Source organism: Sceloporus occidentalis, unplaced genomic scaffold, assembly GCF_023333645.1.
Source record: "Sceloporus occidentalis isolate IW3139 unplaced genomic scaffold, rSceOcc1.0.p SCAF_32, whole genome shotgun sequence".
Classification (NCBI taxonomy): domain Eukaryota; kingdom Metazoa; phylum Chordata; class Lepidosauria; order Squamata; family Phrynosomatidae; genus Sceloporus; species Sceloporus occidentalis.
The window spans coordinates 1,605,730-1,612,636 of NW_028317012.1; the positions used below are offsets into that span (position 1 = coordinate 1,605,730).

Here is a 6,907-nt window from a genome sequence, read left to right on the forward strand (position 1 = left end):
ACAATATATACAACGTATCAGCACTAAGAACTTGGAACGATCAGCTTTACACACATGAGAGGGGAACCGGCACGCCGCGGCCCAGCGAGCGAATCAAACCCCAGAACATGGACATAAACTCTGCACAAAGAGTAAACAGCGCTACAATATAAACCCTCTGTGTGCCACAGCGGCACGCGGCCCATCGCAAGGCAAACACAATCGTATCGTTAAAGACATATAAGCGAGCGGCAAACATCTCAGATGCTACATCACAACAGCATAAAACACAGGGTTTAACTCTTTCGGCCCAGTTTGTATTTTTAAAAAAAACAAAACAATTTATTGATAAATAAAACCACATGCTTGTCTTGTAAACAAGCCACTCACCGGCCCTCCGTGTCCTTACTGTAACAGTTCAGCCGGAGTCCAAACAATCCCTCCAGGGGTTAGATTTTGGTGTAATAATCCAGACCCCAGAGCTCCGCCGATCTGCAACCAATATTATATTCCAGGGCCTTGGCCTGCTGCTTGATTGAGCAGATAATTCCCCAATTCACCCCAAACAGGCTTTTCGGGGTGCAGAAAGTTGACAGCAGCCCCCCACGCAAACTTGTGGGGTCTTTTGGGTTTCCATTTCCTAATAAAAAGAGTGGATTAAGAGGCAACATCAAAGCAGCTCTTTGGAAATCACTGAACAGCCCAGCAGTCCTGACCCAGGTGGATCAATCAGGGCCGCCCTCTACCTGCAAGATCCACCTCCATTCCTACCAGGAGATCCTGACAGCCTGCGGGGGGCAGACCTCGCAGTAACAATACGTGAATAAACCGTGATATTCATCGGAGGACAGCTACAGGAGCTGTAACAGGGCACCTACCGCATGGAGAGGGGCAATAATAATCATTATTATGTGAACGATGTATAACGGGGCAATATCTGCACTTTATGCTATAAAATTGGACTATAGTATGTGCTATATAAGGTTTCAGACATGGCGTCTGTTCATCCTCACCCCAGCCTCAGGGGGTACCGGGAAATTAATGGGGTTCATTGTCAACCAACATATTCAATGATGCAACATTTTTTTAAAATAAATGATTGTATCGATAACAATAATAATAATATTATTAATAACAATAATAGCAATACTAATAATAATAATCATAAAATATAACAATACTAATAGTAATAATATTATTAATAGTAGTTATAATATTATTAATAACAATAATAATAACAGTACCGTATTTGCTCGATTATAAGACGAGGTTTTTTCCAGAGCAAATGCTATGAAAAATACCCCTCGTCTTCCGCTCAAGCGGAAGTTGTCTACGCGAATCGCGTACAGCTCTACACGCTGCCCGGACTAAGCACCGGGGACTCAGAAGCACCGGTAAGTTTGGAGGAGGGAGGGGGAGGGAGTGTTAAACGGGGGGCATAAGGCATTTCTGGAGGCAGAGTGCTCTGTGAAATGCCTTTTTACCCCCTTAATGCCACTCTGCCTCCAGAAATGCCTTTTAACCCTCTATACTCCACTCTGTCTCCTGAAATGCCTTATACCTCCCTATATGCCACTCTGCCCCATAATATGCCTTTTAACCCCCTATATGCCACTCTGGCAATTATAAGGCAATTCTGGAGGCAGAGTGGCACATAGGGGGTCAAAAGGCATATCATGGAGCACAGTGGCATATAGAGGGTTAAAAAGCGTATCATGGGGCACAGTGGCATTTAGAGGTTTTAAAGGCACATCATGGGGCACAGTGGCATATAGGGGGTATAAGGCATTTCTGGGGCAGAGTGGCAAGCCTGGGGGCAGATGTGCATAACTGGGGGGGCAGGTTGTAAGAAAAGGAAATTAAAATAAAATATTTTTCTCAATCATAGCTTTTATTAACAAAAAATTGTTCACATAGTTTACATGAATTAACATTTACTGGTAAAACTTTTTTCCTATAGGGTCGTCTTATATTCAGGCTTTTTCTTTTTTTCCTAAATTAATATTCAGATTTTGGGGGGTCGTCTTATAATCAGGGTCGTCTTATACTTGAGCAAATACGGTAATAATAATAATAGATGCTGGAATGTATTAGGGATGTAACACTTTGTAATAATGTATCAACATCCTCATTACTCATGCTGCATTTTATTATAGCTGAATCGTTACAATTCTCCAAAATGACAAGATTTTTTATCTTTCACTTACATTATCTGCAGCCCTAGCGCACGCTATTGCTGGTGATCATGTGACGTTTGGATGCCCCCCTGTTATGCTCAATGCTTGGTGGATGAGCTCCGTAAATCACCGCAACACATGCATTTGTAGCTGACCACCGTGCAGTAAGATAAGTACTTTCATCCAAAGTAACCCCTACCCCCATTACCCCTTCACAGTAAGTGAAGTGCTTTTGTGTTAAAGAAGACGATACATTTCTCCGGCAGCACATCTCCTCTCTGCTGTCCTTTGTGCTTAATATAATTGGATATTATTTATTATCATATAATAACGGTTTAATATGAGGGAAGCACATGCTTCATCCGCAGCTACAGCGGAATCTTTGTGTTTGATATAATTGGATATATAATAATATAATATATCATATTATTACTGTTTAATATGAGGGAAGCACATACTTCATCCGCGGCTACAGCGGAATCTTTGTGTTTAATATAATTGGATATATAATAATATATAATATCGGTTTAATATCAGGGAAGCACATGCCTCATCAGTGGCTACAGCGGAATCTTTGTGTTTAATATAATTGGATATATAATAATAATTAATATCATATAATAACGGTTTAATATGTGGGAAGCACATGCTTCACCCGCGGCTACAGCGGAATCTTTGTGTTTAGGCTTTTTATGTAAATTGTCCCATTTATGACAATCTCCAAGCCGCTAATGATACCTCCAGACTGAGAGGGTGGATGATTGCTCTGCTATACAAATGCGCAGATTGCAGAGTGTATCGTTCTGTATATACAATACAATTTGTAACAATGCATCCCGGGAACATGAATACAGAAGTAGGGGAAGGTGATTGGAGATTATACAGTGGGCCATTTTAGGAATATCAGTTTTAAAGTGTTTTATATGCAGGGAAACGACGGTCCCTCTTTTTCAAATGTATCTGTTTGTCTTGGTCTGTCAATTCTAAATTTGTCACAGCCTTTGAATGTATGGACTGTATGAGGCGCTGCAGAAATAATAACAATAATAATAATAAATAATAATAATAATAATAATGAAGCAGTTCTATGTCCAAAAGCAGGCAGTGTTCGGTCACCCTCTGCTGGAGAAGAAGCGCAACTACATATAAATCAAGGTTCTTGCTCAGGATATTTCTGTTCTTCCACCAGGGCTAAGAATATTTTTTATCTTGCATGTTGACATCTATGATTTTTATTTGTTCTATATTGATGCAAACATGCATGGAATTCACTGTCGGTTCCATCAGTATTGTACACATGGAGTTGCCCCTATGTGTAAGATATTATAGGGGGGGGGTGAATGAGGTACATGTAGTGTAAATGTATTGGTCCAATGGAGGAATTTTTTTTACCCCTTTTCTGATATAGAAAAAAGTCTGTTTTTAACCAATGGGTTAAAATGTAGGGCTCTATATTTTTAAATTGCCACAGTAAGCTTTTCCGTATTGTAAGATATTATAAAGGGGGGGTATATGTGACACGACTCAACTGTTAATATTTTGGTACAATGGGGGAAATTTTTTAACCCCATGTAGAATGTTGAAAAATGCAAGTTGCTAACTACTGGGCAGATATCTGGGGCGCTATATCTTTACATTTCCACCGTAAAAACACATCGTATTGTAAGATATACCGTATTTGCTCAATTATAAGACGAGTTTTTTTCCAGAGCAAATGCTCTGAAAAAGACCCCTCGTCTTATAATCAGAGTCGTCTTATAATCAGACCTCAACTAGGTCTGACTATGAGACTAAGATCCAGATCTTTCCCCTAGAGGGTTTAGCACTTGAAACTAAGGACAATTCATATGTTAAGAGTTTTTCGCTCACCTTTTTACTATCTGTAAACAAAGGTGCTGACCATTCTTTGTCTTTATATTAATATGTTGTGAGTGTCTGGTTTTTTTTATATACAAAACAAAATAAAGATTTAAAATAAAAAAATTATGGAAAAATGCCATAGTTGGCACTTAAAATGTGCACGGGTTTCATCAGGCTATAAAATGAGCATATAGCACCTCCTTGTGGAAATAATATAAAACGACCCTTAAAATCTGGAACGGTGCAGTTAACCCCAACTATATAGTTACATTGTCACCATTATGGTAGTGGAGACAAGAAAAATATCAAACTATTGAATTTGAGTCTTGGCAACTCAATGAGGGCTTCTTTATCTTCCAACCTGTTGTGGGACTTTTCTTTAAGGCAAACCTGCAGGTGTTAATTGAATGACAGCTGACCCCAATCAAAGTTTGGTTCCGCCCCCTGTTTGAAGGTTAAGCTTAGAATGTTCAGGCTCCCCGTGCAGACGATTACTCTGGCTCTGCCGCCCCACAAAAGAGTAAGGAAAACATCTTGTAACAAACAACTCCCGATAGTTTAATTAGAGATTGTTTATGTGCAAGTGCAAACAAGTGCAGTAATATATTGAACACTGGTAACAGTGCAACGTCTGTAACAAAACTTGGGCCTTCCACACCCCCTAGCATGCAATCACTCCCTCTGCTCCCACAACTCAAAATAAAATATTTGCCGCACTGGCTAAGTGAAGACTGTGAGAGTTAATGCAGTCTTTCCTCGTTCTGACCATACTGTAACTTTGGGGGGTCCTCTCCCCCATAATCATCCCCAGAGTCCCTTTGTCCCCTCATTCACTAAGCTGCACCTCTCTCCTTTTTCCTCCCTCCTAACAGTTCAGGGATAGGTCAAATAAACATTGTGGTGTTGGTGTGTGTATGTGTTTGAGTGGCTGTGTAAATCAGGAATCGTGGAAGGTATAAAACAGTCGATAAGACACCTGACTTGTAAAAATATTTGCTCTAAAAATATAAGACAAAATACTTTTGTGAGCTGTGTATAAGTTAGAGCGGCTGTGTTCATATTTACACAACCACACTGTACAAGAACCCTAAGGTATGGAGCCAAAAACCTTGTCCTTTGTAGGCGTCCCACCTAACCACTTTTATTGAATATCTACACAGTACAATACAGAGAGTCAAATCACAAGTACAATGCAGAGAGTAACAAGTAAAGTAACAAGGCAAAAAGTAACAAGTACAGTGCAATGAGTTACAAATTACAAGGCATAGAGTTACAAATACAATTATGAAGTCACGAGTAACATGAAGTGAGAGTAATAGTAAGTCTACATTGACAATAATCACAGTTGAATTACATTCTTAGTCTGCGCCGGGTCCAGCCGCACTGCTGTTAATGTGGTTTTGTTTCCATTCCCAAAGAGATTACGAGCGGCCGGCTCCTTCTCATCTTCGGACAAGACCTGACCACGCTGAGGCTCGGCTTTCCAGAGCAGGTGAACGTTACAGACAGAACGGCATCGGATAGACCTGCGCGTAAAAGATAAAGTAAGTTAATCACATCGTGAGCCAGACAAGTAATTAATGCAGCCACAGGAAAGGTTAAATATTCTCCTTTACTCACAGAAGTAGAATGAAGGCAAATCTTTAAGAGCAGACACAGAGCTGCATTATACTCAACTAACTGACCCTCAGCTAACTCTACATGGAACATATAACCAAGACAAGTCACGCCAAATACACAACGATTCTAATCGCACGCAGTCACATTTACTTAAAAGGAAAATGTCAACATCAGGCAGTCAGGGAAGATGAATTACTGACTTCATTTACTTCAGTGCAGGGAGTCAGCCTGACTCTGGATCGCTGCCACACGGCTTTGATAAATGAGACAGAGGGGATCGGAGGAAAGCTACTTACAGAGGATCGAAAGAGTTGTGAAGTCCACGGAGTCATCATGCAGGACAGAAGGTACGGAGCACATGGATGGCTTGGGCTGGAGATCAGGGGTGACTTTACTGAAGTCACAGACAAACCGGGATTATTGCCTAGCGGCTGCTCCACTGGGTTTGCAGTCTACCTTGATAACCCAACTGGTTGATGCTTCCCAGAATCGCGCCTCTCGGATAGACTTTAATTTCTTTGTAGGTCCCGTGAGCTGCTGTTTTCTCTCTGTGCTCCCCTCCTCCATTAAAGCGAAGCGTGAACTCGTTCTGCATCCTTTCCAAGCCAACGTCATTCCACTCCCCAGTGTCTATTTTATGGTCGGGAAGTGTGACTGTGTTGGGACCATCACTGAGATTGTAGCAGACTGTTAGAAGCCCATGCATCACTTCGACAAAACAAACGGTGCCGTTAGATCCCCGGGTCATGCTGAACCATCGCTATGATCTACAGGCTGAAATACAATGACCCTAAAGCTGTCCCATCTACCGGCTGCTCTGAATCGGAAGCTTCAGATGTGGACGCGACTCTACCCAACGTGCAGCATGGCGCGTGTCAAGGTATGGACTTCATGCTGTGTTTGGTACCTGCAGGTGGATGGATTCGCTCCGGTCCTTAGAAGACAAACGCAGGATGACGCTGTCGGCGTTGCGTGTTCTTAACGTTGCCTGAAAATGTGTCCGCTGCGGATGGCGAGAATGGGGGAGCAGGTACCGGATGTGGCCTCCAGGATGGAAGAAGTTTGTGGACATCTGCAAAAGGATGAGTATATAATGCGGATTACGCTATTCACTATGATACAGAAATGATCGCCCAGCAGAGCACCAGGCGGTGGCAGAGCGTTCAGATGTGATGTATGAAGAGTCCTGTCTGGCGGAGCTTTGGCCACAAACATTCAAATGGATTCCTTGATGATCGCACCGCGACTCCCCATTTTCCAATAATCTACAC

The 6,907-nt window shown here is 41.8% G+C and overlaps 1 pseudogene; it reads right to left on the reverse strand.

Annotated features, from left to right (window-relative positions):
* The window catches only part of LOC149298460 (neural-cadherin-like), a 42,353-nt pseudogene extending 35,969 nt beyond the window's left edge, over positions 1-6,384 (reverse strand).
* Between the last annotated feature and the right edge of the window lie 523 nt (positions 6,385-6,907).